Source organism: Lactuca sativa, chromosome 4 (genome assembly GCF_002870075.4).
Source record: "Lactuca sativa cultivar Salinas chromosome 4, Lsat_Salinas_v11, whole genome shotgun sequence".
Classification (NCBI taxonomy): domain Eukaryota; kingdom Viridiplantae; phylum Streptophyta; class Magnoliopsida; order Asterales; family Asteraceae; genus Lactuca; species Lactuca sativa.
This window is the reverse complement of record NC_056626.2, coordinates 81,299,399-81,310,528: the sequence shown is the minus strand read 5'-3', so window position 1 is coordinate 81,310,528 and position 11,130 is coordinate 81,299,399. Positions and strand designations below refer to the sequence as shown.

The window sequence follows — 11,130 nt, the reverse complement described above, 5'->3', positions numbered from 1 at the left end:
ACAGAGGATGAATTTACAGAAAAAGACTTATTTTGACTATTACTTTCATTCTTTTGTTTAAAATCTTTTGGATAACCAATCAATTTATAACATCTTTTTATTGTATGACCTTTAAGATTACAATGTTTATACTGTAACCCCTGATTTCTAGACCTATTTTGACCCTGTCCTCTTTTAAAATCACTAATCTTACTATTAAAAACAGAGACATGTGGTTTAGACGAGGTATGAGAGCACAAAGAACCATTCTTTTGAAGATATTCTTCTCTAGAAAGAATAGAAAAAGCACTTTTGACATTAGGTAAAGGTTCCGTTAAAAGAATATGACTCTTAACTTGATTATATACCTCATCAAGACCACTCAAAAACTGCATTAGTTTCATTAATTTTGAATAATCACTAAGCTTAGTAGCAACCTCACACATACATTCAATTAAACTAGTTAAACCATCAAACTCCTTCCATAAAGAATCAAGTTTACTGTAGTAATTAGAAAGAGAAGAGCCATTTTGTTTTAAGGTGTTAATTTGTTGATGGATATTAAAAATCACAAAAACATCAGCCTTATTATAAGTCTCAAACAATTCATCCCAAATATCTTTAGCCTTATCAGAATAAACATGACTAGCATATATAGTTTCAGAGATTGACCCTAATATCCAATTACACACAACAGCATTAACACGTTCCCATTTAGCAGATTTTGATTTATCGGTGTTTTCAAGAGTAATAGTACCATCTACAAAACCCAATTTATTTCTGTCCTTAAGACCTCGAGACATAACACTATGCCACAAACGATAATTTTGATTACCAGTCAACTTAATTGTTATTATAGATGTAACTGCATTATCAGAGGGATTAACATATAGAGGATCATCAAAATCAACTGGACTATCTTTAGGAGTACCACTCCCTTCAGGTGTTTCACCAGCCATGGTTATTCATAGAAAATTACACAAACACAAATAGACTTAGCAAACAAATAAAACAACAGAAAACAGACACCGGTGTTGATATAACGTCCAGATGGTCACCACAGTATGTCGGGGACCAAGACAATCAACACAGAGTCAATAAACCAAGAATCAATTGCAAGAACACAAACAAATAACTGGTGTACTCAAGACAACCAGGATCTCACAATTTTACTACTAAAGAAACAGAAAGAAAGGAACAAGAAGCCCTCACAGTGCAACAGGCAAATGAGTTAGTTCGAAATCGACTCCCTGAATCCGTTCCCTACAAGGGTTTATCGGTGATGAAATCCGACCCCAAAAGGATTATTTCAGATTAGAGGGATTAATTGATTGCTTTCAAAGTTTAAATCCAAAAGATCGACAACAGCAAGATCTGAACACGTACAACAACCTTTTCAAATCGTTGAACGATGAACACCAAACAACGAACACCACAACTGAAGCGTTAGGATCAAAAACAACGAGCCTTACAGCTTTGATACCATGTTGAAATCAGACAAAGTAATTTTCCCAACATCTTCATTTCTTATATCATTTGAGGACACTACAAGAAAAACAGCCTTTTACGACGCTCATTGTGCGTCGTAAAAGGCTCAGACGACGCGCAAATGCGTGTCAAGGAAGGCCCTGTCATAAAGAGAGACGACGCGCATTTACGACGCTCATTTACGACGCACAATTACGACGCGCGTTTACGACATGCAATGCGTATCAAGGGAGGCCCTGTTATAAAGGAAGACGACACGCATTCGCGTGTCGTAACCTTACGACACGCGTGTTAATGACACGCAATGCGTATCAAGAAAGCCCCTGTCAAGAAAGGCCATGTCATAAATGAAGATGACACACATTTTTGCGTATCATAATTTTAAATGTTTAAAAAAAATATTATTTATAGATTTACTTATTTTCAAATTAAATTTGTATTTAATGTTTCATAATAGAAAATAAAATATCATATACAAAAAGTAGAATCCATTGCATAAATTTAATGTCATACAAATAATCATTCCATGGAAAGATAAAACAAATCAATAGAAGTTGTAACAAAAATTTACAAACGAATTAGATACAAAAAATACAATCCATTGCCCCTTTGCTTATTCAAGACCAACCTGCAAGTAGCTAACTAATCTGTACAAATTCACCCTTGTTTATAATCATTTTCTTAAATACTTTACAAACATAATTCATCCATAGTACCTGAACTATAGTTGCAGCCTTGTTTCTTCTTCTTCTGAACTCATCTCTTGCAACCATTGTTGTAAGCCTAGCTAGTCTGAATAGATACAACAGCTCCTTGTCAATTATGTGAAAAATACAACCGGAGAGTGGCCTACCTTCATAATAGCAACAACTAACGAAGCAGGAATGAAAAAGAAGACAATACTCACAACAATAGCTGTAGTGAATGCATGTAGGTCCTACAAGATCATACAAATCACTATTTAAATACACACTACGTATAAAGGTGTTAATATTCTGATTGCATGTACTTAATATATAAAGACTCCAACAATAAATAGATATGTTATGTTACCTTGAGACACCTTTGAAGGGGATCCAAAAGATAATCTGTAGTCTTATCAACTTGGATGAATCCCATTGTTGTAACAGATATTTCAAGAAGAATATGACTAACCAGATATATAAACATGTATGTATAGAGATATAAAACCTTAAGCATTCCCTCAATAATGATTGCATACCTGAACCATTCAATTCAATTCCATTCACATTGCTGATATAGGAAAAAAATAGGAAAAAAACAGAAGAAAATAAGCACATTGCTGATATAGGAAAAAAATATTTCTCAAACTTTTAGAAATTAATCCACAATTAATGATTGCATACCTGAACCATTCAATTCAATTCCATTATTTGTTAAAATACCAAAATAGCCCATCATATATATAATCAAATCCTTTGACACAGATTCCATTCCTTCTGATAATATTCTACAAATCAAATGCCCGTGATTAAAACCGGAGAGAAAGTGTACAAGTGAAGAAAATTGAAAATAGGTGGGCTGGGCTTAAGCTAAGCAAGGAGATGGGAACAAATTAGGAGGGGGTAGGTGACACAACTTCCAGTGCTCCATACCTGCATTGCATTGCATAATTACAAACATTATTAATTAGTTATTTATGATTTATTTTAATAGCAGTTGAGTTTGGGTGGCTAAATTGATAAAATGGATGCTAGAAATACAATACTTACAACCGATAACAGGCCCCTGTTTGTACTTGTCATGGAATGAAAGGCTTCGGGTCCTCTCCAGGCCCTATGATGAACCCACTGCATCAATCAATTAAAAAAAAAGCTCTACTTTCAATGATAAGGATGAGGTATATGTTATATAGACAGGATATGATAAGTCTTTTATTAGTTAGGTATTATGCAAAGAATGAAAATGAGTGACATACATTAATGAGGGGGTTATGATTGTATCCCTTTTCACATCATATATGGTGATGAGACCCTTGTACACCTCGTTTCCATCTTTATATGACACAGCCAAACGCTCCCCTGTAGCATCCCATGCTATCTTCTCAAAATTTCTGCCAAATACTTAGACCAGGGAATCTACTTCTTCCATGAATGGTCATAATTTCATCCTGCAAACACAGTACCCTCTTTCCCATGGCGTTCAAGGTTACTCCCTGTTGGAGCAAGAAGATGCGGACCCTGTAATCCAGAAACATATAATTCAAGCATCAACAAACTGGGGTAGCTCTTGGATTGTTAGATAACATGCCACATAAAATCAAAACCAGAGTATAATAAGTACGAAACAAAGTTTGGTTAGGATAAGTAAAAATTAACCAATATTCTAATGTTTGATGAATATTCTAATGTTCTAATATATTAATTTCTCCAGGAAGAACAACCACTGTGCTCTTTGACCTCCCTGATACGAATGTTCTAATGTTTTAGTGTATGAATATCTCCAGGAAGAACAACCACTGTGCTTTTTGACCTCACTAAACTCAGCATGATAAGAACTAGAAAGTAACATAAATATATAGAACAAAAAGAGATACTTAATTGCTTATGATGAGCTTCTGGACATGTAAATGTAGTTGTATTTTGTTACTAGAACCTACCAACAAAATCTATATGCATGTGGAATAGCAGGTCCAAAAAGAGATATTTAAACTAATTTTATAACTATATATAATATACTAACCTGATTTATAAATATAATAAGAGTATCTGAAAGACATAAAGAATAATGAATCTTGGGAAATGCTCATGTAATTATTCGTGATTGTGTCTCAATGATATTATCACTTATTACACCTGTAATTTCACATTGTGGGATGAGTGCAGCAACCTATAAAAATAAAGTCAATGAATTAGAAAACCAAGAAAACAATTGGACAAAAGATTTGTAGGGGTGAGCTTGATGAAGAAAAGAGGAGGGCATTCATGTCTTTTGCGAAGATTTTTCCTTACACTGTCGATGGCAATCACATCAACTGCTCCATTCTGTGTGAGAGTGCCAACAATACTCAGCAAATTTTCAGTAGAATTTGGCTGTGAGATGAGAAGACTTTTGGTATTTTCACCAACTGTTTCAAGCAGCAGTGGGTCCAGCGCATTCTCCACCTACCAAAAAGAACTTCTAATCATCATAAAATGTGAAACACCAACATTGTTTATATGTGGTATTAAAGAACATTGGAACGCACCTCCAAGCTTTTGAGCTTCCTTGATTACATTCAAAGAAAGTGTTGTCTTGCCTAATCCCTCTTGCCACTAATCATACCACTTGTCAATATCTACAAATAATATCTATCATGAACACCACACCTTAACATTATCTCATAAAACAAAATTAAACAATGTTTCGTGTGTTGAACCATAGAAGCCAGCTATAAACCTGCTTCCATTGGTCCAAATGATGTGTAAATGGCATATGGAACCATGGCATAATATTAGAAGCAAATCTAGTTAGTGAAAATGTACTATCAGTTATTAGTTTATTACAGCATCCTATTAAGTACTTACGTTTCTTCTGATTACAACATTTTAACAGTGAAAAATCTACCCAAACACAAAGCTAATAGAATAGAGTTTCAGGTAAAAAGTATAACCTGGCAGCAGATGACAACTTTCTATTTAGGCTGATGACTGGAAAATATCTACATCAGCACCACCCAACAAATAAGAATTATAAAATAGATAAGAGAGTGAAAAAAGAAACAAATATTATATTGGTATGAGAAAGAACCTTTAATAGCTAGCTCTTTGGCCAAATAAAAATCTCTTAACATTTTGTTGAGTGAATCCACATCAAATTCTTTACCTTGAAATCAAAAACATGATCATAATCAGATTTCAAAAAAAAAATTCCCAAACCTGTATCAACAATCACATACTGAACTGGAAATTAATCACAAACACTTCCCAACAATAAACAATTAACGATAACAAAAAAAAAAATTAAAGGCTAAGAAATGACTAAACTATAAATTCATGACCATTTTTTTTACTTAATGCAAGAAGAACAAAGCTTAAGTGCTAATGGAATAACTTACTACATGGTTTTCTTTTTGTGGAGGTTGCATCTTCAACAGGAGCAGAATTCTTGTCATCCTTCCTTTACCTCAATTCAATTTTTGCAAGTTGATGATTAGATGGTATTTGAGTTTAAAGAACTAAAACATAGTAATTTAACAGATGAAATTTCTACGTTTAACTCTTTATTAAACTCTGAACAAGATGCATGCAACATCTATTATCATTGCATCTCCTTGAGCAACAAAGGGACTACTTCCCATATTGGGATGATTTGATTGATGTTTGTTGTTGTATTAGGCTAACTATTTCTTCTTCTAAGTTTGTCCACTGCTACTGCAACAAAAAAATCAATTAAATGTTAGAAAGAAAAGCTTATCAAGTAACTGATACGATAAGAATGAAAATACTAGAATAAGTTCAACAGGAAAGAAAAGTTATTCATTCAAGAAAAATGGATAAATAGAGAAGAAGCATACCGTAAACATAATGATACTCTCTACTAAAAAAATAAAGATACCAATAGACTTGTTACTTTTCTTTCTCTTTCACTCCTATGACTATCAGAAGTTACTGGTCCCCTGTGTGAACCTTCCAAATGTTGGGCTCAACTGAAACTTATTAACTTGAAAAACCAAACAACCCATGAGCTATTTGAATGATATACTAATTTCAGTATGTCAATAGAGAAAATCCATACTTGATGGGAAAAAAAATTACCTGTCCATGCAATGCATTTCACCCTCCATCAAGTTTCTTTCTGCAAAAAAAGGTCTCTCTTTATTTCCATCTTCAGAGAGACGCCTCTTGGAACCATTTCCTCCTGCTTTATTTTCCTTTGCTAATTGTTGTTCACCACTGGAATTTTTTTTCCTTTCTGCAAAAAAAAGGTGCAACTTACCAGTGGATGGTGGTGTTTGGGCTAAAGCCATAGTCATCAACAAACAACGCCTACTCCTCCTTCGACTTGTAATATTTATCATTTATCTGCTTGCTTCCATCATTCAGCAACAAGTCCACTTCCTGCAAAGTCCCTTTACATTATAAATTAAATATACCAGAAAAAACAAAAACCAAGCCATTTGAAAAAATAGAGAGTTTAGTTTTTTTTTTTTTTTTTTTTTTTTTTTTTGTATTAGAAAACAAAATTTTAGGTTTTATTTTGTTTTGATACAAAAATAAAAACCAAAGTGAACTTAATTAATTATTTAAGGTCTTTCTAGTCTCCATTGTAATACTCCACTTAGTTGTGCTAGGAATTTTGGTTCAGTGGATGGAGATAAAGTTGCAGCAATGCGGTATACAGAATGCAGATTGGAAGTATGTTTATGTGTGTTGTTTTTTATTTATATTAACTTATGATAAGAAGATGTAGCTACTTATTCTTGTAGCTCTACTTTTTCAGGCACTTGCTGAAACAATGCTTCTGTTTAAGTCGAGCCTACTTGATATAATAAATGGCATGATACGCCTCTGTTCAAGCTTGAAAGTTTAGGATCTAGCCATGTCATTCCGGGTCCCGCAATTATCATGAATGGATACAGCACTGTGATAGTTGAACCCAACTGCAAATCCATAATCACCGAATATGGAAACATAAAGATTGAGCTAGAGTCAACTTCGGTCAATGTCAAAGTGTCTGAAAAAGTTGCCGATGTTGTCCAGCTATCTATCTTTAACCATAGATTCATGGGTATAGCTGAACAAATGGGGCGTACGTTACAAAGAACTTCAATTTCAACAAATATAAAAGAAAGATTAGATTTTTCATGTGCCCTTTTTTACCCTGATGGAGGTTTAGTTGCTAATGCCCTCATGTCCCTGTTCATTTAGGAGCCATGTCAAGCACTGTTCAATGGCAGTTAAATTATTAGGGAGAAAATTTACACGAAGGAGATGTTCTTGTTACTAATCATTTGTGTTCAGGTGGGAGTCATTTACTTATATTACGGTTATAACCCCAGGTTTTGATGAAAAAAAGTTGGTTTAAATATAAAAATATTTAAATATCATCTACCATTAATGTCTGAAATCATAAAAAAAAAGCGGGGACTATCAAATGTCATCTACCATTAATGTCTCCTGATGAAGATACCAAGTTGTCTGTTACTTAGCCTAATTGTCTGGCATAGAAGCCATCAAAGCTTTAAAAGCTTCCATCAAGGACAAAATAAAGTATTCTCTTTGGATGATGATGCTCACAATAGCTAGGATTCCAGAACAGGAGCATGAATTGGGGGAAAACATTCAAGACCTAAAATTAGGGTTTCGAAATGTCTTAAATTCAAACATTAGTTCAGCATTTTTGGGCAAATTGCACTATGCATGTCTCCCAGTAGCGTACGAACTCATGGAGAAGCAGATGATGTTTGATAATCCGTCGATATCGCATCAATGCTATAAATTGGTTTGTCTTTTTATAAAAGAACACGTACTAAGGAGCAAAAGACAAATCCGTTTCTAATTTATAATTGTTTTAAAACAAGGTCTCCGAGACAATCGGAAGAGGAACTGACCGTCATCAATTATCAACCATACGTCATTTTTATGTAACCTAAGAAGATGGAGTGTATATAAACTGGGAAAATTATATAATCGGAAGATTTAGCAACAAAAAGCGTACCTCATCAACCTTCACGATGATCTGATCAACATTTTGCCCTAATTCCTCCGCAACAGCAGGTTCACCTTCGGTTCGAACTTCTAGAACGGGTGCATCCATTGTTTACATTTATTCTTGAGATTAAGATCCACGATTGAAAGACTTTTGGAATAGTAGATATATTTTCCGACGCAAACAAAGCTCCGGTGATGTCCGTCGTTGGAGAGAGAAGAGGGTTGTCATGTGAGTTAATTACATAAAAAGTAAAAGAAATGGTAAAAGAAAATATAAGTTACAAAATTTCCCTGCATAAAAGAAACCTGGTGAAGAAGGAGAGACGAGAAGGTGGAGTCGTCGTTGTCGATCGGCGCTACAATAGAAAGTAGTTGCAATCGCCGAACCATTTAGTGTGAGGATCGATTTGGAAGGCGGAGGTTTCAAAAATTTGGGGATTTCATTTTCCCTCTAAGGAGACGCGCTTTTCTTAAAAAAAACATAAAACGACATTCACAGAGGACGCGCATTTTAGATAAAGCGCCCTCCGTGTTTTTAATTTTTTTACATGAGACACTAGTTTAAGGGCACGCAAAAAATGCGTGACCTAAATCCTTAAATTTTTTGAAGAGATGACACTTCTTAAATGTCACTCTCATTTGCGTAACATAAATCAATGAGTGTCGTGGTTTGCGCGTCGTAAAAGGGTCTTTTTCTTGTAGTGGGATTAAGAAACAAAAGGTTTTCATATACTTACAATAGAAAGCTAACTACATAAACCCTAATCTACACTCACAACTTTATCACTCAAAGCCTAGCCTAATCATATCAACTGAGATATTCAACTCATCTAGATGAAAACAAGGTGGAAAAACATTACAGACTATCACGATATGATCAAAGATTAAGAGAAAAAACGAGAGAAAACCCTAATCGTATGAACTGGAAGATGAGAGATTATCTACGTCTTCACTCTCTCTCTCTTCTTTTATATCAGATTCTCAAAATACGGATCCAACCCGATCCAAGACCTTAACCCGCACTTTCCTTCCCTGCATTTACCATTTAATCCAAGAAAACATATTTTGTACACAATACACCCTTAATTAACTTAATAAATAAATATGAGATTGTTTTTATTATTATTTTCAACAACATTGAATGCCAATGTGGCATATCACAATGGTTGAGTTTCATTCATTGAATGACACATGGACTTGCCAACTCATTCAACTCTCCCATTGAACTCACCATTGTGGATGCTCTTAGGTACAAAAATGAAAGTGATGTTAATAGAGAGTTTATGGAATGTTCAAGATCTTACGAAACTGAAAAGACTTATGTTTTTTGAGTATATATGTATACTCATACAATTTGAAATTAGATAAGGTTGAAGAGTTAAAATTGTGATAATTTGTAGTTAGAAATGGTTTTTTAGAAAAAAAAATAGGCAGAGCTTGAGTTGCCTTGAAGAATTGGTTATGGGCGGTTTTAGGCAGGTCCTAGTGTGGCACTAGCTGCACCTGCTTTTTCCGTCTGCAGTGAAAAATTTTCAAGTTTTTTTTACATATTTTTCATGTATTGGCAACACGTATTCTTGCGTCCGCCCCTGTATGTAGTAGGGCTTCCATAGAGGCACAAACAACATGGCTACAAAGGCAGCTTGGACTGAATGCTAGTTTGGTAGCTTTTTAGTCAAACAACATGAGTTGTCCAGCTCCAGTAGACCTTAAACATGTCTTTGGTCTCTTATTACATTACTCTGATCATTCTTTTTCATTGCACTTCTAGCATGAAATTATATAGAGGTCGGGAGCTGCTCCGAACCTTGCAGAGGCGCTACTCTTCAAATGTGCATGTTAATTCAGTTAGCCAGACCACCACCACCACCAGGGGTTCTTGACATCCGCCTTTGATCATGTTTTGGATTAAAATCATCTACAAGTTAGAAATTTATGGATACAAAATTGAAGTAATCTAAACACATCGAGGAAATTGTTGGAATAATCCAGAAGTCTAGAAGAATTTATCTAGTTTATTTTTTGAATTTTTAGTTATTATCCTTTCTTCCTGTATTTTAGAGATAAACCCATCTAGTTTGTTTAATTTCTTTCTTTCAAGTATAAGTAGGAACGTTATTTATGATGTTACAGTGAGTTTTCAGTTCAATAAAATCCCAACAGAAAGTTGGACGAAAATACCCCTCAATTGCTTTTTCTTGTTCTTTGTTCCCCTATTCTTATTTCTTGCTATTAGAGTTAAGCAGGCTCTATTTTTGTTTCAAGAAGGTCTTGACTTCATTTGGTATCAGAGCTAACCAGGTTAGTTGCAAAAAACACACCCACAATAATGGGCAGTCATAAGAAAAATGGCTCGTTTTCACTCCATTACCCGTAGTTGACCAGAAGCAATTATGCTGCCTGGGCTATCAAGATGAAGGTATTCATGCAAGCTCAAGAAGTATGGGAAGCTATTCAGCCTAAGAACCCTCAGAATCCTATCAGTGGCAAGAAAGATAAGATGGCAATGGTTGTCATCTACCAAGCCATTCCTGAAGATATTTTGTTGTCTTTGGCAGAGAAGCAGACAGCAAAGGAAACTTGGGAAACGCTCAAAACCATGTACATGGGTGTCGATCGTGTAAGGAAGACAAAGGTACAAACTCTAAAAGTGGAGTTCGAGGTTCTGAATATGAAGGAGTCGAAGAATGTGGATGAATTTGCAGCAAAGGTGAGCAATATTGTAAGCAATATTCGAGCTTTGGGAGACATGATTGAGGAAGCGTATGTGGTTAAGAAATTACTATGAGCAGCGCCATCAAAATTCTTGCAAATTGCATTAACCATTGAGTAGTTTGCAGACCTTGACCATATGACAGTGGAGGAGGTGGTTAGAAGATTAAAAGCTCACAAAGAGAGGATTAAAGGCCATACTTAAATAGATGAGAAAAAAAATATTGTTGACTCAACAAGAGTGGCTAGAAAAGTCCAAGAAGCAAGGAGAAGATGAGTCACGGTCTTTGAAATGTTC

The 11,130-nt window shown here is 34.8% G+C and overlaps 1 long non-coding RNA gene across 1 annotated transcript; it reads right to left on the bottom strand.

Moving 5' to 3' along the window:
- Positions 1-2,002: 2,002 nt before the first annotated feature.
- On the bottom strand, positions 2,003-8,584 carry LOC122197666 (uncharacterized). Its single transcript, XR_006191288.2, has 13 exons — positions 8,128-8,584; positions 6,225-6,527; positions 5,525-6,129; positions 5,218-5,292; positions 5,081-5,128; positions 4,676-4,765; positions 4,440-4,592; positions 4,171-4,317; positions 3,407-3,668; positions 3,201-3,278; positions 2,521-3,083; positions 2,375-2,404; positions 2,003-2,259 (listed from the first exon to the last, which is right to left on the bottom strand). It is a non-coding gene; the product is annotated as an uncharacterized LOC122197666 (long non-coding RNA).
- Positions 8,585-11,130: the final 2,546 nt, after the last annotated feature.